General features: G+C 41.1%; 1 protein-coding gene across 1 annotated transcript in view; it reads left to right on the forward strand.

The window, feature by feature from the left end:
* The window catches only part of TJP2 (tight junction protein 2), a 191,716-nt gene that overhangs the window by 45,649 nt on the left and 118,462 nt on the right, over nucleotides 1-27,605 (forward strand). The window contains exon 2 of the mRNA XM_075827893.1: nucleotides 5,947-6,067. The gene's annotated coding sequence lies outside the window, so the exon portion shown is untranslated. The remainder of the gene's footprint in view (nucleotides 1-5,946; nucleotides 6,068-27,605) is intronic.

Here is a 27,605-nt window from a genome sequence, read left to right on the forward strand (position 1 = left end):
TCCCGTTCTCACAATGGCCGCACCGACCGTATGCATGCGCCTAACGTGGCCTGCAGCCTATAATATTCATTTGTATCTGAGTCCTGAGGACTCAGATACAAGTGAATGTGGCTGCCGCTCACACCGGGACCCCCTCCGGTGCTAGCGACACCACCGGGCATGAGGGGGCCCGTGCAGTTCTAATGATGATCCGCCACTGTTTACAAGCTATTTCCGTAAATAAAAATGCAACGTAAATAATAAATATTACTTTTTACATGCAGTAGGCTCTGTTCACATATGTGTTGTGGTTTCAGTTTTATAACAGAAGTTACAATGCTGTAAAAGATCTGTCGCACGACAGACACCAGTGGCGTCTGACGGACCTTTTTGACTTATAACAGGGTCTGTTGGATTTTGTCGAGGTGTCCAGCGTTTTGATGGGAAAAATAGTGCTGTGAACGGAGCCTACGAATCAGATGTAAACATAGCCCACTCTCACACTACATCATGATAGTCTGAGCCAGCGTTACATTGATGGAATACAGGCTGCCACAAAGTCTATTTGGCATTCCCAGCTGGATAAAAGCCGGATTAATAGTGTTAGACATTTTTATTTCCAATTTTAGGTGAGAGCCTTGGTAGTGCTGTGAATAGTCTGTTTTTGCACTTAGTATAAGTAGAAGAGGGAAAAATACAATTCTAAAGAGTAGATTATCAGATTATATGAGACGGCTATGGTTTACCATGATGTCAACAAGTGGAAAATCCAGTTCAGTCTCTCTAAAGTGGATGTATTTTGTCTATATCATATGCAATGTCATTCTGTCCTTTCAATTATACTAGAAAGGAACCCTCAGTTTTATGTTATAATCCTGTACTGTACACCTCTATCTGCAAAATGAGATCCGTTACACTGGTGTGATGCTGCAGGTGGACGATTTGCTGTCTTTGAAATACTGAAACCTTGAGGTTTATCTGCCAGAATTTCTGCCAATATGCCTATGACCAATTGAAATATCTTTACTGTACTGTGCTGTACAGTACATTGTTAAAATGAAAATCATTCGCTCGTACGAGTCCTGCAGCCTTTTCATTGTTTACCTCCGGTGTTATTCATGTTTGTACTTGCATATGCCGTTTCTTTCGTAACGGCTGTGCGAGGAGTTGCATCACTGTCCCATTCACTTGAATGGGTTAACGCTGCAATACCTTGCACAGATGCTATGAAAGTAATGGCGTGTTCAAGTACAAACAGAAATTACACCAATGTAAACAATAAAGAAGCCGAAGCACTTGTACGAGCACCGCGGCCCCTTCAAACTGATGCCGAGACTCGGACCCCAACCAATGTAATCTTATCAATAGGCTATCAATTTTAAAATCCTGGCTAACCCCTTTAGCCTGGGTTCACACATAACGTAAATACTGCAGATTTTCCGCAACGGATCTCTTTGCGGAAAATCTGCAGCATAATACAGTAGCAGTAAAGTGGATGAGATTTGAACAAATCTCATCCACACGCTGCGTAAATGCTGAGAGGAAAAAACACTCCGAAATTTAAGGGGTTATTTAAAAATTGTCCCAACCTGTTGAAAATAAAAAATAAACTCTGTAACACAGTTACTTTCTAAAATAGTGAAACTGGTTTGAAAACAGTCTTGTTTAGTAACCATATGGCATTAATATTGATTGTATTGTTTGTTACTTCTATCTTGTATACTTATCGTCTGAGTGACATAAATATCACCGTAGAAAACTGCCTCCCCAAATGGGATTTTCACGGGATATGCCATAAATGTCTGATAAAAGCTGGTTCTATGTCTGGGACGCGCACTTATATCCAAAAGAGGGGTGCATGCAGGTAGAGAGTGAATGGCGAGGTGGCACTACTCTCTCCATTCTCTTCTATGGGAGAGTAATATGTCACTCTCGTGGATATGCCATAAATGTCTAAGATGGAAATAACCCTTTAAGTAAAATGAAAAATTATGTAGTTTAAAAAAATGTATCACCTATCCACAGGACATAGCACAGTGAGAAGGATTTTGAATGGAGCCACGATCGCACATGTGCTCTGCCGCTCTATTTAAAGTATATGGGGATGACGGAAACATCCGAGCAATGTACTCAGCTGTCTCCGTTGGTCCCATAAACATTGAATGTAGCGTCAACAGACACACACGCCCGCCGCTCCATTCAAAATCCTCCTCACTACGATTGTGCAGTTAGGAGGGACAAAGGTCAGGGCACCCGTTTTAGAGATTGGTGAGGTTCTCAGAAGTGGGGCCGCATGCGAGATACGGCATTAGGAACAACTATGGAAACGCAAGTATATTATAAAGTGCATTGGTTTTAGATGTTCAGTTAACTAGGAATAATTTTATTGGTCCTGGAAAACCCCTTTAAAGGGGTTTTCCTATAATTAACATGAATGTATGATCACTGGGGAACTTCTGCCGCTGCCCCGTACATGAGCACTATCACTTCCTTCTGGCAGGCTCCGTGTACGGGCACGTTATTCCTGACGTCAATGTACACTCTGGGAAGGGGTGGACCGGATACCCTGCTTTTTCCGTCTCTGAGCATGCGCTTTTGATACACAAACAGTGTTCACCACGCATGCTCGATCCTCTGTTCTCACAGTGACTGTGTGGCTTGCCCCCCCCCAGCCTTTACTGAATTGCCATTTGCGCTAGGCATCTTGGGATTTGTAGGCTATGAGAGTACAAGAAACAGGCGAGTAGCTGTATTACCTGATGTAAACAAACCGGAGATCGGCCACAGCGTGCTAACAGTGAGTAAAATGAATGAAAAAAAAAGCTGCCCAGCATTGTTAAACCGAACCTAACAGGAATATCTCAATAAAAAAAAAATTAAAAACAATATCGGAAAACCCCTTTAAGGCCCCAACAGGCCTGGCTGTTAAGGAGTTATATGTACACATAACAATTGTTATGTGTAACAAGGAACATTTTTAGACTGTACGATCACTTTTCGTTGCAATCACGCTGATTAATCTCAGGAGCACATTTACATGCTACCACCATCATAAGATTTTTGTAAAATGGCTGTATCATATGAAAAACCGCTACATGTAAAGCCACTTTACATGTTGAAGGGTCATGTTAAACCCAGATCAGCTCCTACTGCCATAAATATAACTGTACCTGAGCTAGTTCCCCTTTAACCCCTCCCCGACATAGGACGTATACTTACGTCATAGCCAGGTAGGGGGAAGTATGGAGTGGGCTCACTGGCTTAGCCCGCTCCATGCAATGCGGATTTTAGCTGTATGTTACAACCGACACTTCTCTGTAACGAGCGGGATTGTTACAGAGCGACGCAATCGCGGGGTGCTGATGGTTGGCATGGCAAACTAGGGACCTAATGAAGGCCCCCAGGTCTGCCATCTTTGTAGTCCTATTAGGCCCTGCCTCCAGTAGGACTTAATAGCAGCCTGCCAGAAACATGATCTACTGCAATCCATTAGTATTGCAGTATATTGTCTAGCGATCCAACGATTGCTGGTTCAAGTCTAGTAAACTACTAAAAAAAAGTTAAAATCAGTCAAAGGTTTTTTTATGTAAAAAAATATATATATTAGAAGTTCAAAAAATCCCCCTTTTCCCATTTCCCCCCTACAGCTTTGTAAAAAAGATATAAATAATACACATAATTGGTATCGCCACATCTGTAAAAGTCTGAACTATTACAATATATCCTTATTTAACACGCAGGGTGAACGCCGCAAAAAAAAAGTAAAATGCCAGAATCACTGTTTTTTGATCACCTAATCTTACACAAAAATGGAATAAAAAATGATAAAAAATCTTGCATGTACCCCAAAATATTATCATTAAAAACTACAGCTTGATCCTCGTACCACTTTGGGGCTGTTGCTCCATGTGTTCTCACCTTAAATCAGTCAGAATCAATAAGACACAAGTCCACCATTCTTTTTTACTATCACATTCAGTGTTCTCAGGGATTTGTTTTTGGCAAGTAATCACTATTTGCTAAGCAACAGAATAATATATTGTTTTCTCTATTATCAGTTAATAAATGTGCTCTTTTGCCAGAGACACGTTGCACTTGGTAGATTGCTGAGCTAAAAGATTTATCTAGGGATTAGTGAATTGGAGTTCTAGTCCGTCCGTCAAGGCTTACAACATGATTGTAACTGCAGAGAATTTTCATTACGGCTTTATTCCAAGATCACTGGAATTATATAAGAGTGACGTTACAGCCAACCTACCCAATGCATTGCTATGTATCTGGAGGGGCAGCATTACAACCCGATTTTACGATCATGTACTGCGCTACTATTAAATGACAGGATGAGATAACAGCTGGAAGATGAAAGGTTACACCACCACTTGATACAGGGTTGTGGTGGCACAGGCAGCATGAGGTACAAAAAATATTTCACTATTCTAGAGGCTGCCATTGGTATCACCCCACTGAATAAAAGAGAACTTCTACCGGAGGGAAGACATGCAAACCTGTGGCAGGTTCCCGGGTAAGGCAGAACTAGTTGCTCTCTGTATATTTATCCATTTATTCATTGTGTTTGCCATCAAGATCCCTTATTCTTTTCTATGTGTGTATATAACTGTGTAAATAACAGCTCGATACATTGGCTGTAAATATTGCCTAATTCCAAACTAATATTCTTTGAGCCAGTTGTGTGGAAGTTTTCTTATATCTTTCTTTATTTCACCCATATCCAAATTCATGATGTAAAGACAGATTTACTGTTGCTTTAGCTGTGCCACCTATGTACCATTTTAGTAAGCTCTTGCATTGATATAACTTAAGAGACTTTAGAAGATGATGGTTGTTAACCACCATTTTTAACTAAATTTATATAAATAAAAAAGTAAACATTTTTTTAGAATCCGTGTTTCCCAAACCTGTCCTCAAGGAATTTCACAAGGCCTTGTATTTTTTCCCATAGAAAAAAAATTCCCATAGAGGAGGCACATGTACTTATTTATTAATTTAGACCGGAGCCATGACTGCTGTGACGTCCCCGTTCCAACTTGGGGTCTGTTGGGTTTCCGGCTTTTTATATTTTTGACAGCAAGAAAAGCATTGTAGACTGCACTATTCGTCCTCACAAATATATTTGAATGCTTGATGGAAACCCCCAAACACAAGTGTGAACAGAGCCTTAGTGAAACAAGTTAAATCCCCTGCAATATTAAGGATATCCTAAATACATGACCTGTTGGGATTCCTAGAGGACTAGATTGGGAATTATTGTTTTGGATAATTGGTTAGTATTGAACAGTGGTAATATTAATATTGACCCTCATTTACAAGCTTTCTATTTAAAACAGGGAACAGGAACATTTATTAGCTACAATAGAATTCATTTCAAACCCAGTGATCTTAATGGAAAAAACCCTCTGAATAATTGTAAAGCAGCATTGAAAATGCTAGAATTAGATTTTTGTATTATTATATTTAAAAAAATCATTTTTGGGGGGCGGTGGTCATAATTTTACATTCTTTTATCATTAAAGTCAATAGTAAATTGACTTCTGCACCAGGTTTCTGTTTCAATATTTTCATTGAGCATTTATATATAAGGTAACATGTACAATAGTACAAACTAATAATACATTTTGGAAAAGTGGGTATGCCTAAATATTAAGACCTGATATTTCATTCTTTTTTTATTTTTTTATTATTATTATTATTATTATTATTATTATGTTATTTTACTTTTCTCCTATTTTCAAGTCTGCACCAGTTTTATAATCTGTTCTCACTGATCTATTTATTAAATTTTTTAATCTTAATGTAAGTGATTTCTCTGCTAGTCCATAAAAGCCGTTCATGTAAAATCTAATATGATGATGAATTTATTAATGTGATACATCTGGCAAGAGAAATAGCTCCACTATATATAATAGTGATTTTTTTACATTTATAAGTAAATACATTTCCTACTTGCAGGCAAAGGAGCACCGTATTACCTAGTGCATGTGAGTGGTATTCTAACCCACACTGGAACCCTCCACCAAAGAAGGTCACTGGGTCAAAGCACAAGACATTACGCAGTAGATTGTTTCACCAGGTAAGTGAATTGTTGTGAATTTTCGTGGTATAATTGAAGTGTTATTACATTTGCCATATGTTTCATATAACAATTATTACAACATTACCTCTCTGGAATCAGAGACTAAGATAAAAGAATACAAACCATCCAAGGTAGTGATTTAGCCAAGTCAAAAACGTTCTGGGCAAGCCCACTAACCCTAATCCTATCCAATGAAGAAAGAAGTTAAATATGGGCTTACTGTGACTAATAAATACAATCTCAGCAATCAGAAAATGTTGCATATAAGTAAACCAACAATCTACATATATAGATATTGAAACGTTTCAGCAACTTCACACTACGGATGTTTTTACAATTATGCAAAATAAAGTCCTCTATTTGATGGCAATTGGGTCCAATGGGGTTGGCAAATCATCTACATGTTAATACTTGTCTTCAGTGGTAATTATACTGAGCATCCTTTGGACCATGAGATATGTATATTGTACATGGTGAACTGAAATCCGATTTCTACTATGGATTAACCCCTTCCTGCTGCAGTCAGTTTTTATTTTTTCATTTTCGCATCCCCACCTTAAAAAGCCCTAACTTTTTTTATTTTTCTGTCGACATAGCCGTATAAGGGTTGTTAATTGTGGGACGAGTAGTATATTTTGATGGCACTATTTAATATGTCTTATAATGTACTGAAATGTATTTTCTGTGGTGTGGAATGGAATAGAAATAGCAATTTCTCTGTCGTTATATTGTTTTGATTTCACAGCGTTCACCGGGCGGTAAAAATCAAATGTTAACTTTAGTTTATGGGCCATACCAAATTGGGCGATACCAAATTTATACAGTTGTTTATGTTTTACTACTTTGACACAATAAAAACACTTTTTAAAAAAATAAATTTGGCATATTCTGGGCCCCCTAAATTTTGTATTTATCCGTCGATGGAGCTGTGTGAGGGCTTTTTATTTGCAGGGTTAGATGTTGTTTTTATGGTCCCATTTTGGGGTACATACAACTTTTTATCACTTATTATTTCATCTTTTGGGGAGGTGGGGGGACTATAAAAATAGCAATTCTGTATTTTTTTTTTATGGTGTTCACTGTGTGGGATAAATAACATATTTTATAACACAGATTTTATTAAACAGAATCAAGCTACACATTTTTGCATAGAAAATCTAATACAGAAAATTTCCTTGTATAGAATATAAATATGGAATGCAAAGCAGCACAGCAATAAGTCATAGAATACAAGTGTAAGTATATAAAAGATGTGTATGATGGAAAGGGATTCAATGACACATAGTATTATAGTAAAATCCAACAATTATATAAACACAACGAAACGTAAGCTCACTGTGATATATAAGACAATGGAAAAAAAAAATTGTAGGGTTATGTGTGAAGAGAGTCCACATAATAGCAGGATGACATCCATTTATCCCAGGTGAGATGTTGAGATAGTCTAAATCCCTGTATGGAGGAGATTGTTTTTTCCATAATGCAATTGTTATTGACATATTGGATTACTTCAGACAAAGCAGGAGTGGAAGTTTTCTTCCAATATTTAGCTATCAAAATGTTTGCAGTCAGTATTTGAAATAAGATCGTCCTATCATGAGAATGGAAATCTGCTACACCTATGTTGAGTAAAGCTAATTCAGGAGTAGACTTGATCGGTTGTAAGACGGTAGTCAAGAGCTTGTCTATTTTACTCCAAAAGGCTTGAATGACTGAGCATTCTCAAAAGACATGTTTGAGAGTTCCTACAGATGTACGACATCTCCAACATACATTGGAAGAATTTGGATATATTAAGGATATACGATGAGGCATCAGATACCATTGGTATAAGATCTTCCTTGTAGCTTCCAAGTGAGGTGTGGATTTAGATAGCTTAGTCGCCAAAAGAAAAGTAGATTCCGAGTCGGTAGTATTTGGTGTTAGGTGTAAATTAGTTTCCCAATGTGATAGACATGTTAAGTGTTTCTGTTGTAATACATCCGAGATAACCAAATACGCCCTGGAAACACCCTTTGCAGTTTTCTGGTAATGGTAAAAATACATTTCATAGGGCGTTTTAGGAGGATTGGATCTAATAGTAGTGTTAAGCATAAAATATCGGATTCTCAAATATTTATAAAAGTCAACTTTTGGTATAGAGTAATTAGATCTCTGCAAAGGCGGACAAAAAAAACTTCCACTCCGAATGTCATTAAGAGTTGTAATATCATTAATTTCCCAATTAGCCAGATCTAGGTTAGGAATCAAGTGCATAAGGGTTTTTATAGACAGATCAAATATTCTCATTGGGAAAATACCTTTTTTGACTACCAATAACTTCCAAGAAAACAAAGCTGCTTTTATCGTCAGCAAAGGAGGGGAGGGGACTTGCAATTGAAGGGCAGAAGCCCACAGGTAGGTGTCAAGTGAACTATAAAGTCCACAATATTTTTCTATAGTTACCCAATGTTTTGGGTTCACGAGGTTCAACCATTGTCTGATTTGGTCTATAATGGAAGCGTGATAATACGCCACAATATGAGTAAATCCCAATCCACCTTTGCCTATGGGGAGATATAAAATAGGAGTAGCTCTGTGCTTTTTCCAAGCGTCTTTCACTAGTGTGTTTTGAAGTCTATTTAATTAAGAGACAGGGATCGTGATAGGGAGCTTTCTAAAAGGATGTAGGATCTTGGGTAAAATTACCATTTTAATGGCTGCAATACGACCTATCCAAGAGGCTTCAAACTTAAGATAGTCGTTAAGTTCTCATTCCAATTGAATAAGCAATGGAGGGTAGTTAAGAGCATATAGATGAGCTATAGGGTATACCAATTTAATCCCTAAATAGAGAAGTTCTTGGGAGGTCCACAAAAAAAAAAAAGAGTACATATTTTGTAGGCTTTGTACAGTTTCAGGTGGTAAACCCATATTCATAATCTGAGACTTGCTAACATTCACTTTGTAATATGATACAGAACTAAAAAATGTCAATACTTGTAAAACTTGAGGAAGGGAGTCACCTGGATTAGACCGTACAATAAGCACATCATCGGCAAATAGCCCTATCTTATGTACGGTATTACAAATATTGATTCCCTTTATGTGAGGTGAAGATCTGATAGTTTCGGCTAATGGTTCCATTAGAAGAGTAAAAATTAATAGGGAAAGAGGGCATCCTTGACGGGTGCCATTAGATATTGTGAATGGAGTGGATTGATATCCCGAAGCCAACACAGTAGCGGAAGGTTTGGTATACAGTGCCATAACAATATCCCGTGCTTTCCCTACAATACCAAATTTAGCAAGTACAGCATCCAAATAACCCCAATATACGTGGTCGAATGCCTTCTCCACATCCAGAGATAAGAGCAGAGAGGGCATTTGACGGCGCTCCACCAAATCTATGATGTCAACAAAGCGACGTGTGCCGTCAACGGAGAATCGATTTTTGATAAAACCGACTTGGTCTTGATGAATCAGGTGTGGTAGTATAGAGGGTAAGCGGGAGGCGAGTATTTTTGAGTATAATTTTAAATCCGTGTTGAGCAGACTAATGGGTCTAAAGGTCTGCGGTATATCCGCAGGTTTCACTGGTTTGGGTAATGTGACAATTGTTGCCTGAAGCATTTCTGGAGGAATCTGTCCTGTAGAATGTATATGATTAAACAACTGAAGAAGCTGTGGGGCAAGTGTGGATTTAAACTTCTTGAAGTAGTCATTAGTAAGGCCGTCAAGGCCAGGAGATTTCTGAGATTTTATAGTTGCAATAGCATCTGTTATTTCCGTTAGTAGGAAGGGTTTGGATATGTCTTCTAACTGAGACGGTGTGACTGTTGTAAGAGAGATAGAAGCTAAAAAGTCTGCATAACGGTTGGGGAAGGTTGAGAAATGGAGGAATCTAAATGTAGATTGTAAAGGGAGGAATAATACTGTGCAATAGAGTTTGCAATCTCCTGAGGGTTAAACAATACATCATTATTTTGGTTATAGAAAAAGGGAATTCTAGCTTTAAATGATTGGTGCTTTAACCCCTTAGTGACCAACAGTACGCCTTTTTACGTTCCTCACTAATGGGCTTTAGGCTAAGGCGACGCCTTTTCACGTGATCGCTTTAACCTAAAGTAGCGCCGAAACGAAAGATCAGAGCTCCGTTCTCTCAGCTACCGGAGGTAGCTGAGAGTTCGGAGCAACGACCAGAGACCATAACAGAGTGGTCTCTGGTCACGTGATCGCCGTGAATCGTTATTTCACCGCGTTCACGCTAAAGCGGCAGATCATCGCCATTTCTCTCTCCTCTCATGGAATAACTCCTTAGAGAGGAGAGAGAACGGGTAATTAGTGTTCCCCCACCCCTCCCACGTCCGATCCTCCCACGTCCGACCCTCCCCCGACCCCCCCCCCCCAAAATGGCGCACGCATGCGCAGTGCATAGCTCCGTTCTCTCAGCTACCGGAGGTAGCTGAGTGTTCGGAGCAGTGATCAGAGACCATCACGAGTGGTCTCTGGTCATGTGATCGCCGTGAATCGTTATAACGATTCATGGCGTTCACGGTAAAGCATCAGATCGTTGCCTTTTCTCTCCTCTCTCATGGAATAACTCCTTAGGGAGGAGAGAGAACGGGTAATTAGTGTGGCCCCCCCTCCCACGTCCGACCCCCCCCCATCCGATTCCCCTTCAGGTCCGATTTCCCCCCCCCAAAATGGCGCCCGCATGCGCAGTGCAAAGCTTACCTATGTTGGTAGCTGGCACAGCAACAGTCAGGGACCGTTGTGACTGGTCCCTGATCAGGTGATCTCTGTGATAAAACCTATCACAGAGATCACTGACAGTTATTTTCATAACACAGCCAGGACATGGGCTGTGTTTCTCTCTCCTCCCATTGTAGTTGTTCTGAGAGGAGAGAGAGATCAGTCTGCGTCCTGTTCTGTGAAGAAAGAAAAAGTGAAGAAAAATCATCGTTCTAATATATATATATATATATATATATATATATATATATATATATATAATATATAAAATCTATATTAGCGTCAGCGCTAGTTTAGCGTTAGTGCTAGTTTAGCGTTAGTTCTAGTTTAGCGTTAGTGCTAGTTTAGCGTTACTTTAGGTTTAGTGTTAGTTTAGCGTTACTTTAGGGTTAGGGCTAGTTTAGCGTTCGTGTTTAGGGCCGTTAGAATTTATTTTCCGTCTGTTATATAAAAAAAAAATATATATAAAAAAAAAATAATTTGTGTCGTTTTTAGGATTTTAGGTTTACTTTAGGGTTAGGACTTATAGGGCATATATATATATATATATATATATATATATATATATATATACATATCTATAAATATGTCTCAGCGTATGTACAGCGCGGAGCAAGCCTACGCCTTGCTATGTTCCGACACTTCTGAAAGCGAAACAGACACCGCTTCAGAATTTGTTCCCGACAGTGACGATTCTAGTTCTACCGCTGAACCCTATAGTCCTATGGTGGTAGATATGTCAGTCGCTGTAGAGGTGTCAAGTGCAGGGCCGAGTGTTGCAGTCCCTCCCGTGATGTGGGATCCTGCACTATCATTTTCCCCCCAAGTACCCCAATTTGAAGCGACCCCAGGAATTAGTGTTGACGTCCAAAATTTTACCCCCTATAATTTTTTTTATTTATTTATATGTGATACGGTCCTAGACTTGATAGTCCAGCAGACTAATCTGTATGCTAGGCAGTTTGTTCTACAAAAGCCTGCGTCTATGTACTCCAGAATTTGGAGCCCCACAAGTGTCCCAGAAATAAAAAAACATTTAGGCATTACCCTCAATATGGGTTTGGTTAAAAAACCCTCTGTCCGGTCCTACTGGACTTCTAGTGCTGTCCACCCTACCCCTGTATTTGCAACAGTGATGTCCAGAAACCGCTATGAGGCCCTAATGCGATTCATGCATTTTACTGACAATTCCCAAGTCCCCCCAAGAAGTGACCCAGCCTATGATCGGCTTAATAAATTAAGGCCATTAATCACCCTTCTAAGTGATTTATTTCTAGAGTTGTATACCCCTGATAAAAATTTGTCTGTAGATGAATCGCTCATGAGCTTCAAAGGGCGTCTTTCCTTTCGTCAATTCATCCCTTCCAAACGAGCCAGATATGGGGTGAAATTGTACAAAGTGTGTGAGAGCACAACGGGTTACACCTGCGGTTTCAAAATAGATGAAGGCAGGGACTGCCAAATTCATACCCCAGGCTGCCCAGAAACTATTGGCACCTCTGGCAAAATTGTGTGGAACCTAATGGAGCCATTTCTGCACAAGGGGTACCACGTCTATACAGACAATTTTTATACAATGGTTGCCCTTTATAAAGCCCTCCATGCTGCAAATACAGGGGCCTGTGGGACAGTACGGAAGAACAGAGTGGGACTCCCACAACAGTTGGTGTCCAGGCGTTTGGGAAAAGGAACATCCATGGCCCTTGCAAGTCAGGAATTGCTTGCAGTGAAGTGGGCCGACAAGAAGGATGTCTACATGCTGTCCACCGTACACACGGACACCACTGTGGCAATTACGGAGAGGGGGGCTACCACTGCAAAGCAGAAACCTGTCTGTGTAACAGACTACAACAAATTTATGGGGGGTGTAGACCTTTCCGACCAGGTGCTTCAGCCTTACCTGGTGAAGCGCAAAAATAAGGCCTGGTACAAAAAGGTAGCAATCTACCTCATCCAGGTTGCTACCTATAACAGTTTTTTTTTTATTTTCAAAAAAGCCCAAGGAACGCTCACTTTCCTTCAATTTCAGGAGAGGGTCATTGAGCATCTCCTTTTTGAGTCCACTATACCGGCACAATCCTGCGAATCTGAGGATGTGCGCAGGCTTTCAGAGCGCCACTTTTTACACCCTATTCCTTCCACTGAGACCCAAAAATATCCCCAAAGAAGGTGTCGGGTATGTAGCAAGCATGGCAGGAGGAGGGATACCCGCTTTTATTGCCCCATGTGTCCATCAAAACCAGCCCTTTGTAACTACCCCTGTTTCGAAACCTTTCACACAGTTGCAAATTACTAGAATTTAACACCAAAAAAAAAAAAATGGGTTGGGGGTCTTTTTAGGGAGTCAATTTCTTTATATTTTCTTTTTAGTTCGTGAGCTTTCCAAGTAGGGATTATTTCTTGTGGGAGAGGTTGTAGAGCACATTTTTTTCAGACCGTGAAACTAATTTTACCCCTTATGATTTTATTTTATTTATTTGTGGGTGATCAAATGCTGGAATTAATTGTCCAGTACAAAATCCCACATCCACAATTTTTTTATTTTGACTGTTCTTATGACTATGTCCTGCCACATACGGCTGTTACATTCCTAATTCTGTACCGTGATACGGGCATGATCTTTTTTTTTATTTGGAGGATCTCTAATAATCGAGCTGTTCCTTATCAATACACCATGGGCTTTGTTACAGTTCTTCTGGAAATACTGACATCATTTTGGGGATTAGTGATCCTTTACTGTTCCTATAGATGGTTTTGGACACTGTCCCTTTATATATTCTGTAGGTGATTGGTTGTTTTGTGCACATAGCGGTTCCTACCTTGCCGGGCAGGGGCCTGTTATGGTGTACCGCGTCACTTGGCACATTCGTCCCTCATAAGGATTGATGGAGCTAAAGAGACGTTGTACAACCAGTCACTGAAAAAAAAAAACCTTGTCATGGCAGCCCTGCAGGTGTTCTTCTATCTAGTGAACAGACTCGAGTTTGCAACATAGTTGAATACATTTTCCTCCATTTGTTTGAAGATATTGCCCGTCACTCCAGTACAGTTTATTTTTTCCTCTCTGACTGATTTTATATTAGGACAGAATTCTGTCCACAATAACATCATAATGGCACCAACTGCTTCTTCAGCAAGACATAGTCATAAGTACAGGCAAATACGTCTATAGCGACATGTATCCGTTATGAATACACGGCTTCACTTCTCTTCTGTATGCCGCACAAATTTATTAATGTGGCATATTTCTAACAAAATAACCTTCTACCACGTCTCCTCTATTTCATGTGGAAACGTAATAAGAGTTTGAAGAAAACTTTATATACCCATAGTGTCTGAAATAATACCCATTATTTCCTCCTTTAAAAATTTTTGGTACGCATACTCACTACACCACTAGATGAATACCTTTAGGGGTTTCGTTTTTAAAATGGGGTCATTTCTGCATGGTTTTTTTTTTTTGTTCAGGCAGCTCAATGCCTCTAAAGGCATGATATGGGGCCTAGAATTTATTCAATTGTGCCCTGAAAGCCAAAGGGTGCTCCCTCTCTTTTTGGCCCAGCCACACGTCTAATAAGCAGATTGGGGCAACAATGGGAGTATTTTTGAAAACAGGAGAAACCGGGTGATAGATTTTGGGGTGTGTTTCTTCATTCTCATGGTCGCTTTACAAAGAAATCGGTCTTCAAACTGACACTTTTATGAAAAAAGTGAAATAAATTTTTTTTTCACCTGCTATTTATTAAATTTAGCAAAAAACTGTGGGGTCAAAATACTCACTACACCCCTACATAAATACCTTAAGGGGTCTAGTTTTCTAAATGGGGTCGTTTATGGGAAATTTCTATCGTTCTGGTAGTTCAAAACCTCTCCAAATGTACAGTGGGGTCTAAAACATTTTCAAGCAAAATATGAGTCCTGAAAGCCTCCGGGTGCTCCCTCCCTTTCGGGCCCTGCCGTGTGTCCAGGCAACGCATTAGGGTCACAATGGGGGCATTTTTGAAAACAGGAGAAACAGGGTGATAGATTTTGGGGTGTGTTTCTTCATTCTCATGGTCGCTTTACAAAGAAATCGGTCTTCAAAGTGATACTTTTATGAAAAAAGTTAAATTATATTTTTTTATGCCTGCTTTGCATGAATTCTTACAAAAAAACTGTGGGGTCAAAATACTTACAACACCCCTTAATAAATACCTTAAGGGGTCTAGTTTTCAAAATGGGGTCACTTGTGGGGGTTTCCACCATTCTGACACCTATGAGCCTCTGAAAACCTGGCTTGGTGCAGGAAAACAAAATGTACTTCAAAATTTATAAAATTATTACTTAACTTGTAAGTCTTCTAAATTGCGCAAAAATTATTATTTTTTTTTCAAAAGTGCTGCCAAAATAGAGTAAAGAGATGGAAATATATATTTAATAAAAAAAAATGTACAGTATGTGTGTACATATGTGACCTATTGCAGTTAAAAATAGGGAAAAATTATAATTTTTACAAAATTTCTTCAATTTTTCTATTTTTTAAGTAATTTCCGCAAATCGTATCAGTCTACTTTTACCACTAAAATAAAGTACAACATGTGACGAAAAAACAGTCAGAATTACTTGGATATTCAAAACTTTCACAGAGTTATTCTCTGATAAAGTCACACATACCAGATTTGACAAATTTGGCTTGGTCATTACGGTCCAAACAAGCTTGGTCACTAAGGGGTTAAAGAGGCTCTGTCACCAGATTTTGCAACCCCTATCTCCTATTGCAGCAGATCGGCGCTGCAATGTAGATAAGAGTAACGTTTTGTTTTTCAAAAACGAGCATTTTTGGCCAAGTTATGACCATTTTTATATTTATGCAAATGAGGCTTTCTTAAGTACAACTGGGCGTGTTTAACGTTATGTCCAAGTGGGCGTGTATTGTGTATGTACATCTGGGCGTTTTTACTTCTTTTACTAGCTGGGCGTTGTGAATGGAAGTGTATGATGCTGACGAATCAGCATCATCCACTTCTCTTCGTTAACACCCAGCTTCTGGCAGTGCACAGACACACAGCGTGTTCTCGAGAGATCACGCTGTGACATCACTTCCTGCCCCAGGTCCTGCATCGTGTCGGACGAGCGAGGACACATCGGCACCAGGCGACAGAGGCTACAAATGATTCTGCAGCAGCATCAGCATTTGCAGGTAAGTCGATGTAGCCTCTGTCGCCTGGTGCCGATGTGTCCTCGCTCGTCCGACACGATGCAGGACCTGGGGCAGGAAGTGACGTCACAGCGTGATCTCTCGAGAACACGCTGTGTGTCTGTGCACTGCCAGAAGCTGGGTGTTAACGAAGAGAAGTGGATGATGCTGATTCGTCAGCATCATCCACTTCTATTCACAACGCCCAGCTAGTAAAAGAAGTAAAAACGCCCAGATGTACACACACAATACACGCCCACTTGGACATAACGTTAAACACGCCCAGTTGTACTTAAGAAAGCCTCATTTGCATAAATATAAAAATGGTGATAACTTGGCCAAAAATGCTTGTTTTTGAAAAAAAACAAAAACGTTACTCTTATCTACATTGCAGCGCCGATCTGCTGCAATACGAGATAGGGGTTGCAAAATCTGGTGACAGAGCGTCTTTAATTGTGAAGCCAAAAGAGCTCCCGCTCTATTACTAGGTCTATAATATTTAGTATTTCGTTTTCTTAATGCCATGTCATATTTGTATGTCAAGTTGATGGAGTTGGTTTTGAAGATGACTAATCAATTTTGTTCTATCAGGACAGATAACCCTTTTGTTCAGTTGGGTAAGGTGCAAAATATCCAGACAGTGGTATAGGTAGGCAAACATGGATGCTGAGGGTGTAAGTCAACAGGCAGCGTGACAAGAGTAGCTTGTAAAGCATGCTCTGCAGGAGAGCTAATAGTACTCACAAGTGGAAAAGATGGCGGCCTGAAGGAAAATGAGAAGTCCCGGTGGAAGGAGAGACAGACTGCATCATTGAAACAGCCACCGAGGACCGAAGGTAAGTGTGTGAGGATGCATTAGCGGATGTCCGCGAGGTACTCGAGATCCTGGGAAGTGCACCAGATTCTCGCTGTTGCTCAAGAGGCGAGGTACCAGCGCCATTTTCGGGCCGCGTTGCTGGAAAGAACTCGGTGAGTTTAGCAGTTGCCGGCTTCTTCCTAATTCTGCCCATGTCCCCAGAGAGTCAGCGTACCATCCGGTGGAGGTATAAATCATTATGAATTGTATTGGCTGTGATTTGAGCCGGTGTGAGCCGATAATTAGCCTAGGAGCTGCAGAGTGGTAAAACTCACGTCCTACTCCATGCACTGGCAACCACGCCCCCAATAACATTATATTTTAATAGTTTGGATCATTACTGACACAGCCCAATTATGTTTTTTATTTTTATTGTTTACATTATTGTACAGAAAAAATGGGTAAAGATTTTTTTAAATATATTCTTAAAAACGTTATTAACCGCTTCCAGACACATGACGTATGCTTACGTCATAGCCAAGTAGGGGCACTATGGAGCGGCTCACGGGTATGTTACAGCCGACACTTCACTGTGACGAGCTCGAGCATGCCAGTTTAATCCCTTAGATGCCGTGGCTAATAGCGACCGCGGCATCTAAGGCATTAGAAAGAGGGGGACAACCCCCTCTAACAGCCCATTGCCCCTCCTGCGATGTGATTGCGTGGTGCCAATGGTTGGCATGGCAGCCTGGGGACCTAATTAAGGCCCCTAGGTCTGCCATCTTTGTATTCCTATTCAGCCCTACTCCCTAATAGAAGCCTATCAGAAACACGATTTACTGCAATACATTAGTATTACAGTAAATAGTTAAAGCGATCCAATGAGGGCTGGTTCAAGTCCCTAGGAGAACTAGTTAAAAAGAGTAAAATAAAGTTTTTCTAAGTATAAAAAAAAATGAAAACTTCAAAAGAAAAACCTTTTCCCATTTTCCCCTAAAGCATTTTAGAAAAAAATAAAATAAACATAATTGGTATCGCCGTGTCCGTAAAAGTCTTAACTATTACAATATAACATTATTTAACCAACACAATGAACGCCGTAGAAATAAAAAAGAAAAAAAAAAAAAATCGCCAGAATTCGTTTTTTCACAAAAAAAATGAAATAAAAGTAATCAAAAACTCGCATGTACCCCAAAATTGTTTTATTAAAAACTCCAGCTTGTCCTGCAAAAAATAAGCCCTCAAAGCGCTCAATCGACAGAAAAATAAAAAAAGTTCTCAGAATGTGGCGACACAAAACTAATTTTATTTTTTACAATTCGTTTTTTCCTTGTAAAAGTAGTAAAATATAAAAAAATATATATATAAATTTGGTATTGCCGTAATCATATTGACCTGCAGAATAAAGTTATGTCGCCTTAATTGCACGGTGAACGCTGTAAAAACAAAGAACAAAAAAACTGGATGAATTGCTGTTTTTTTCCCATTACTCCCATAAAAAGTTTCCTAGTACATTATATGGTACAATAAATGGTGCCTTGAAAAACTACAACTCGTCACACAAAAATCAAACCCTCATATGGCTTTATCGATGGAAAATTTTAAAAAAGTTATGGCATTTGGAAGGTGGGGAGAAATGAACGAAAATGAAAATCTGAAAAATTGCTGCGACGGGAAGGGGTTAAAGATCTTTATCATGCCCCTGGCTGCCATGACTACCCATCTGCACCCAGAAATCGTGTGGCGCAGGGGGCGATGGGATAACAGTTTGGGTTCCCTCCCTCTGACTGACAGCTTAGATGCCACGTTCGCTATTGACTGGGGCATCTAAGTGGTTAAACGATAAAGTGAGGTGTCAGCTGTAATATACACCTTCTGCGAATGGAGCGGGCACAGCTCCTGATCCCGCTCCATACTTATCCCCTCCCTTTGACATACATGTACGTCAGATGTTGGGAAGGTGTTTAGCAAAGCCGGCATGGCCCCTTATAGCCACATTATAAGTGTTTCATACTGACAGAACTGAGTACAAGTTTTATCAGGATTTGTATTGAAATTATATTGGGTTACTAAGAACAAGAATATCCAAATCTGAATGGCATGTATTTAACCACGATTGTCACTCAAGTCTACTTGTACTTTTGTAAATGGGCATCTTCTAAAGAATAGGTTTTCCAAATACAGAATTAATCTAGAAGTGCATCATGTGCCCCCAGCAGTAATCTTTCTGGAAACTATCACTTTGATTTACAGCTAAATGTTGGGTCTGTATCTATGGCACTGTATACCTTGTTGAAAACAGTAGAATTGGACAGAAACAAATCAACGCCCGAAGCTTATTCAGGATTTTGCCAAGTGGGGATTCTGTATTATACACATGGACAGACAAAGGCATAGGAGGACACATCACACAGATCCATGCATACACACAAGCACTTGTCAGTCATAGTTAGTGCCCTCATAACAAAGCCCTCATAAATGTGTTAACTACAATGCCCCATATCAATAGTAGTCACACTGCCCCATCACAGTGTCACAGTGCCTCCGTAGTAGTGTTAGCCAAAGTGCCCCCATAACAGAGCTACCCACACTGGCCTCATAACTGTGAAAGCCAAATGTCCCTTTAATAAAGCTAGCCTCTTACCGCTTATCAGTGCAACCACATGCCCTTACATTTACCAGGGTACATTACCACTCCTCTCCTCCTCCAGTCCTAGGAACGGTATGTCCCTTGACTGCACAGATGGGGTTAACACCATAACCTTCTCTTGTGTAAGCCCATGGCAGACCCTGACAACAGATAATAAGTGTATAGACAGTTTATGCCAGTCACCAGATCTCAGGACAGTGGGTAGCTCCTACTGAAAACAATGGAGTCACAGCATCTCTGTTACCTCTGCCCTTTTGAATATACATATTACTGTAAATATGATCTATGGCTAGAAGATTTACTTAATTTTATTTAACTTGTTTTGTTGTTTTATAAAAGTTCTTTAAGGCCCCATGCACACGAACGTGCTTTTGCGGCCGCAATACCCCCGAAAATCCACGGGAGAATTGCGGTCCCATTCATTTCTATGGGCCCATGCACATGACTGTGGTTTCCACGGTCCGTGCATGGCCCAGGAGCCTGGAAGTACGCAGAAAGAAAGGACATGTCTTATTACGGCCGTGTTCTGCAGTCCAGGCTCATAGAAAATAATGGACGCGGCCACGTGCACGGCTCGCGATTTGCGGGCAGCTCGCGGGAGACACTCCGCGGCCGTCCGACCCGAAAATCGCGGCCGTGCACATGGCTACGGTCGTGTGAATGAGGCCTAACTCACCTGATAAAATACAAAACCATTCTCTTTAGGGCCCATGCACATGGCCACTTACCTCCTATACTGTACCTCCTATTTTGCGCAATGCTTCTAGGGGAGGATAGTTCCTTATATATGGCATGGAATGTCCTATGATTTTTTATTCTCAGAGTCGGTATAGATCTGTGAGAAATAAAAATTGTGCAATGTTCCTTTGAATGCTATATTTCGGATATATTCTTCTCTAGTTGAGAAAACAGTGCCATATGGCATTAGCCATGTGCATGAGGCCTTAGGCTGGTAAGTTATTGAAGCACTACAGGACTAGACCTGTGACTGTAAAATATATGGAAATATTTTAGTGTAATTTATTACATATAAGAGGTTATAAAACAGCAATGTGGCTAAAACACAAAGAGCAGATTCCATAAATGCAATGTCAATCCTATCACTGTACTTGAAATATATGGCAATCCCTTCTGATATTTTTATTGTAGTTCAATTAACATTATAAAGCCGGGGGCAGTATTTAAATAATTAAAAAAAATGAATCCAAAAGTGCTTTGTCCACTATAAAGCTTTGCATATGAGAAACCTCTGGATTTGAAATGACATTTAGAGCATCATCTAGGGATCTCTGAAGATTAATACTGAACTAGGCCACGTACAGTGGCTACACTTAATCTGTATATTGGCATAGACTTTTAGAGCTGGTTGCTAGCTGATGTTGGTAACCAAAGAACTATAAAATACCTTTTGGGTTTTTATTTTCAGAAAGTTTTAAAGACAGTTGGAAACCTCCGACGGAACCCCGGAACGTAAATGAACGGTGATGTGAATAGGCCCTAAGCTGTAGTTTTTAATGATACCATTTTGGTGTACATGCAAGGTTTTGATCACTTTTTATTCCATTTTTTTGTGGGAGATGAGGTGACCAAAAAAATTGTGATTCTGGCGTTTATGTTTTTTTTTTTTAGAGTGTACACCGTGCGGGTTAAATAATGATATATTGTAATAGTTCAGACTTTTACGGATGCGGCGATACCAATTATGTTTATTTTTTAAAATTTTTTTACAATGCTTTAGGGGGAAAATGGGAAAAGGGGGGTTTTTTGAACTTTTAATATATATATATTTTTCTTTACAAAAAAAAAAACCTTTATTTTACTAATTTTTACTTTTTTTATTAGTCCCCCTAGGGGACTTCAACCTACAATCGTTGGATTGCTTGCACTATATACTGCAATACTAATGTATTGCAGTATATCGTCTTTCTGACAGGTTTCTATTAATCCATGCCAGAGGCAGGGCTTAATAGCAGCACAAAGATGGCAGACTTGCCATAGCAACCATCACCACCCCGATTGCATTGCGGGTGGCGCGATGAGGTGCTAGAGCGGGTCGCCCCCCCCTCTTTCTAACGATTTTAAATGCTGCGGTCGCTATTGACCGCGGCATTTAACGGGTTAAACCGCTCAATACTGTGAAGTGTCGGCTGTAACATACAGCGGACACTCGCATTGCATGGAGCGTGAGCCCGCTCTATACTTCCCCTACCCGGCAATGACATAGCCATATGTCAAATGTCGAGAAGGGGTTAATGTTAATGAAAACCCAAAATTGAGTCTCTCAGAAAATTAGACTATTGGGTAAAGTTGAAGATTGTAGTCTCATGGTGTAACACTCTAATCCGCTAATCAACACAAAACACCTGCAAAGGTTTCCTAAGCCTTTACAAGGACTGGTCTGTTGCTCAGTGGTCCAAAGTCCTGTTTTTAGAAGAAAGTAAATTTTGCATTTCATTTGAAAATGAAGGTCACAGAGTCTGGAGGAAGAGAGGAGAGGCGTCAATCCAAGTTGCTTGCGGTCCAGTGTGAAGTTTCCACAGTCAGTGATGGTTTGGGGAGCCATGTCATCTGCTGGTGTTGGTCCACTGTGTTATATCAAGTCCAGAGTCAGCGCAGCGTCTAGCAGGAAATTTAGAGCACTTCATGCTTCCCTCTGCTGACAAGCTTCAGGGCGGATTCAGACGAACGTGTTTTGCGTCCGTGCCGGCCGCGTGGTTTTCACGCGGCTCGCGTGGACCTAGAGAAGTCTATGGGGCAGTGCAGACGGTCCGTGAGTTTTGCGCAGCGTTAGTGCGCTGCGTAAAACTCGCGACATGTTCTATGTGTCGGCGTTTTTCGCGCATCACGAACCCATTGAAGTCAATGGGTGCGTGAAGATCACGCATGCCCCACGGAAGCACTTCCGTGGGACACGCGTTATTCGCGCAATAACAGTAAGAGAATGAATGTAAACAGAAAAGCACCACGTGCTTTTCTGTTTACAAACATCCAAACGGAGTGTCATAAAGATGGCGGCTGCGCGAAAAGCACGCAGCCGCGCATCCGCGCATCCATATGAACAGGGCACACGGAGCTGTCAAGTGCCTTTTGCGCACGCAAAACGCAGCGGTTTTTGCGTGCGCAAAAACGGCACGTTCGTCTGAATCAGCCCTTATGGAGATGCTGATTTCATTTTCCAGCAGGACTTGGCACCTGCCCACGTTGCCAAAAGTACCAATACCTGGTTTAAAGGGAATGTGTCGCTAGAAAAAAATTTTTTTATTTTTTTTAGTTAAACAGTTAGTGTATAGGTGATTAAACATTGTTCTAATTTTTTTATTTTTTTCACGAGTCAGGAAATATAAATTAGATTCTAATTTATAACATTTCCCAGCGCTGGTCACTAGATGGAGCATTTCCCAAAATTGCAGCATTGCATGTGGTAAAGCAACCACATTGCTTTATGCTGCAAAATTTGAGAAAACTCACTCGCTCTAGTGGGCTCTCAGAATCCCCCCTCCTTTATCCTGGCTAGTGCCGGGAGAAACGAGGGGTTTGAACGGTCTAACCTCCTACACTGTGTGTCGCCATTTTTTGAGCTAACACACAGTGTAGTAGAGATTGGTTCGGAATGCACTAGATCAGAGAAGGTGCACGAATAGGGTCCCAACCCAATCGTATTTTAGAGAAAGTATTCGGCACACTGAGTCGTGAGTTTCAATTTCTTGGAATTTATTATATTAGATGCCAAGGGTTTGGTGCGTGCAACGTTTCGGTCAAAGGACCTTCGTCAGGCACTACAAGTGTACAGAACATTACACGTGAGTATATTACAGAGAGGAGATTTTCCTATGTTTCGTTATAACGGAGTTTCCCTCTCCCTCCCATTTTTGTGATTGCATAGAACTATTTGCCCCCGTCTACACAAATTAACGATAACTAAGATGCATGCCACTTGATGACCACAAACTGTGATACTACTAGACCCACAAACAACATTTCATACTATCTACCCGAACCTGTCATGTAGTGGATTACACCGTTTGTGCCTAGATCTATTGCAACCCAGGCCACCACTATTTCCACTTCTAACTTATACTTCTAACTTATCCTCCTAGTAACATAGGCTGAGTGTGCCGAATACTTTCTCTAAAACACAGTGTAGTAGGTTAACATACAGTAGTAAACACACAGTAAAACACGTACATACACAGACCTAACTTACCTGCTCCTGCCGCCGCCGCTCCCTCCGGTCCGTCCGCTCCGTCTGCTACCTCCGCTCCAAGTGCACAAGTCCGGAAGCCGCGACCAGAAGTAGTAAACTTACTGTCCGGCCGCGACTTCCGGTCCACAAGAAAATGGCGCCGGACGTCGCACAGTTCAATTTGGACTGTGTGGGAGCGGCGCATGCGCCGTTTCCACACAGACGGTGTACAGCATAGTGGATGGAACGGGCCCCGTTCTCATTCACTATGGGACTGTATGTGCCGTATTCCATGTCTGTATGTGTCGTTAATCGACACATACAGAGATGGAAAAAAAAAATGGCAGCCCCCATGGACAAGAAAAAGTGAAAAAATAAAAAAAAGTAAAACACAAACACACAAATAAATATTTTTTTTTTTAATAAAACACTAAATGCAAATTGATCTAAAAAAAAATTTTTTTCCTGACACTGATCCTTTAATAACCACAGTGTCACTGCGCTTGATTGGCCAGCAAACTCGCCTGACCTAAACCCCATAGAGAATCTATAGGGTATTGTCAAGAGGAAGATGAGAGACACCAGACCCAACAATGCAGATGAGCTGAAGGCCACTATCAAAGCAACCTGGGCTTCCATACCACCAGTGCCACAGTCTGAACGCCTCCATGCCATGTAGTAATTCATGCAAAAGGAGGCCCGACGAAGTATTGAGGACATATACTGTACATACTTTTCAGTAGGTATTAACATTTCGGTTTTAAAAATCATTTTTGAAATTGGGTTTATATAATATTCAAATTTTCTGAGACACTAAATTTTGGGTTTTTATTGACTGTTACCATAATCATCAACATTAAAAGAAAAAAAAAATGCTGGAAATAGATCACTGTGGGTAAAGAATTTATATAATATATGAGAGACACTTTTTGAATTGAATTACTAAAATAAATTAACTTTTTGATGATATTCTAATTCATTAAGAAGGGCTAGTATATATAGACATTCTGAAATATATACATACATAAAGTTAAATAAATAGACATACAGAGGCGCACACACACACACACACACACACACACACAGGAACATATACAAATACATAAATGCACATATATAGACATACAGGAACATATATACACAAAGGCACATATATACACAGTACATATAATGCAGTAGATGTTGCATGCAGTCCTATGTAACACCACACATAACACAGTGATAACTCGCTGAAGACAGATAATGTAGTAGTTTTACCTGCAGTCCTATGTAACACCACAGATCATACACTGTGATAACTCTCTGGATACAGATAATGTAGTAGATGTTACCTGCAGTCCTATGTAACACCACAGATAACACACAGTGATAACTTTCTGGGTACAGATAATGTAGTAGATGTCACCTGTAGTATCATGTAACACCACAGATAACTGTGATACCTCTCTGAGTACAGATAATGTAGTAGTGTTACCTACAGTCCTATGTAAAACTACAGATAACAAACACACTGTGATAACTCTCTGAGTACAGATAAAGTAGTAGATGTCACCTGCAGTCCTATGTAACACTACAGATAACACAGTGAAAACTCTCTGAGTAAACATAATGTAGTAGGTGTTACATGCAGTCCTATTGAATACCACAGAAACCACACAGTAAAAACTTAGTATAATGTAGTAGTGTCACCTGCAGTCCTATGTAACACCACGGATAACAGTGATAACTCTCGGAGTACAGATAATATAGTAGCGTTACCTGCAGTCCTATGTAACACCACAGATAACGCACTCTGATGACTATCGGAGTACAGATAATGTAGTGGATGTTATCTGCAGTTCTATGCAACACTACAGATAACATACTCTGATAACTATACCTACACAGGCACAAATAAACACACTCAGAGGCATATATATATATATATATACACACACACACACAAACACGCAGACACATATATAGACACACAGGCACACATATACACACACATACTAAAACATATACACATACAAACACAGAGACTTATTTACACAGGCACATACTGTATACATTCAGATACATATATACACACACATAGACACTTACCTCCTCCCTTGCTGACAGGCTTCTTGCAGGGGCAGGCTGTGGATAGAGCTTCCATCTCTTTTCTTGCTGCCATTGCTCTTGTTTCCTTTGTGTGTGTAACTAACAGCAGAGGACATAGAGCTCAAAAGGCCTTCCCAGTGGCGCCCCCTACACGCTGGGAGGGTGCAGCACCCTGAGCACTCACACATGTCGCACACCCCTAAGGCGTAGTTCACATGGAGGAATTTGCAGGCAGAAAAAATCTGCCTCAAAATTTCTTCTGCACTTTCTTACCGCGGTTTTACACAGCAAAAATCGCTTTCTCTTGATTTCAATGGGAGGTCGGAGGCGGAACCGCAGCAAGAAAGAACATGACACTTTATTTTCCTGCGGAACAAAATTAAATCAATGGGAGGCGCTTTCGGACGTTTTTTGGCGCTCATTCCGATACGGTTTCCACGTCAAAATTAGTACCAAAAAATTCTGTGTGATCTGGCCCTAAGGTCGGCGCTCCTTCTGCCGTTTGCTGCTCAGATGTCTTTTGGTCTGTGATTTTCCAGCAATTGTGGCTGACAATTTGGGGTATTGAGGTTAACACTAGGGTGCATTTTAGGGGTATGTCTGCTGAATAACTTAGGCATTCTCTTGTTACTATATGAGCCCTAGACTGTTTAGAAATTGTGGCCCCTTCCACCCAGACAGGGTCGGCTCCAGGTTTATGTGGGCCATTAGGCGACACAGACTTAGGCCGGATTCACACGAGCGTGTTCAGTCCGTGATATACGGTCCGCAGGTCGGCCCCATTTCCCAGACTGAGCACACAGCAGGGAGTAGGGCTCCTAGCATCATTGTTATCTATGACGCTAGGAGTCCCTACCTCTCCGCGGAACTACTGTCCCGTACTCAGTACGTGACAGTTTTCCCGCAGCGAGGCAGCGACTTCTAACATCATAGATAACGATGACGATAAGAGCCCAGCTCCCTGCACAGTGCTCAGTCCGGGAAATGCGGCCGACCTGCGGACCGTATATCATGGACTGAACGCGCTCGTGTGAATCCGGCCTTAATGGGCCACTTTGCGGGGGAACTCAGTTACGGCGGCAGTAAAACGTCAGAAACGGCAGTTTGTGCCCCCTTATAGAAGTTAGGCCCTGTTTATGACACGATATAGAAGTTAGGCCCCCAGTCTGTGCCCCCATATATACAGTGCCCTCTGTAGATAATGCCACAGTACCCTCTGTAGATAGTGCCACACAGGACCCTGTAGATAGTGGCACACACATCCCCTTGTAGATAGAGGCACACACTGTGTGGCACTACTAAGGGGAGGCTGTGTGGCACTATCTACTAGGGGGGCTGTATGGCACTATCTACTAGGGGGGCTGTATGGCATTATTTACAAGGGGGAGGGCTGTGTGGCGCAGTCTACAGGGGGTTGTGTGTGGCAGAATCTACAGGGGGCTTTGTGTGTCGCAATCTACAGGGGTCTGTGTGTGGCAGAATCTACAGGGGTCTGTGTGTGGCGCTATCTACTAAGAGGGGGATATGTGGCACTATATACAAGTGAGGGGGGCTGTGTGGCGCTTTCTACAGGGGTCTGTGTGTGGCAGAATCTACAGGGGTCTGTGTGTGGCGCTATCTACTAAAAGGGGGATATGTGGCACTATATACAAGTGAGGGGGGCTGTGTGGCGCTTTCTATGGGGGGGGGGCTTTATGGCAATATCTACAGAGGGGCTGTATGGCACTATCTACAAGGGGGAGGTGGGGGCGCTAGCTACAATTGGGGTGTGACACTGTCTACAGGGGGGCTGTATGGCACAATCTACAGGGGGCGGTATCTACAAGGGACACTATCTATAAGGGGGGCTGCGTGTGGCACCTAGGAGGAGGGGCCCAGTCAAAAGTTGCTATGGGGCCCAGTCTTTCC

Source organism: Rhinoderma darwinii, chromosome 1, assembly GCF_050947455.1.
Source record: "Rhinoderma darwinii isolate aRhiDar2 chromosome 1, aRhiDar2.hap1, whole genome shotgun sequence".
NCBI lineage: Eukaryota > Metazoa > Chordata > Amphibia > Anura > Rhinodermatidae > Rhinoderma > Rhinoderma darwinii.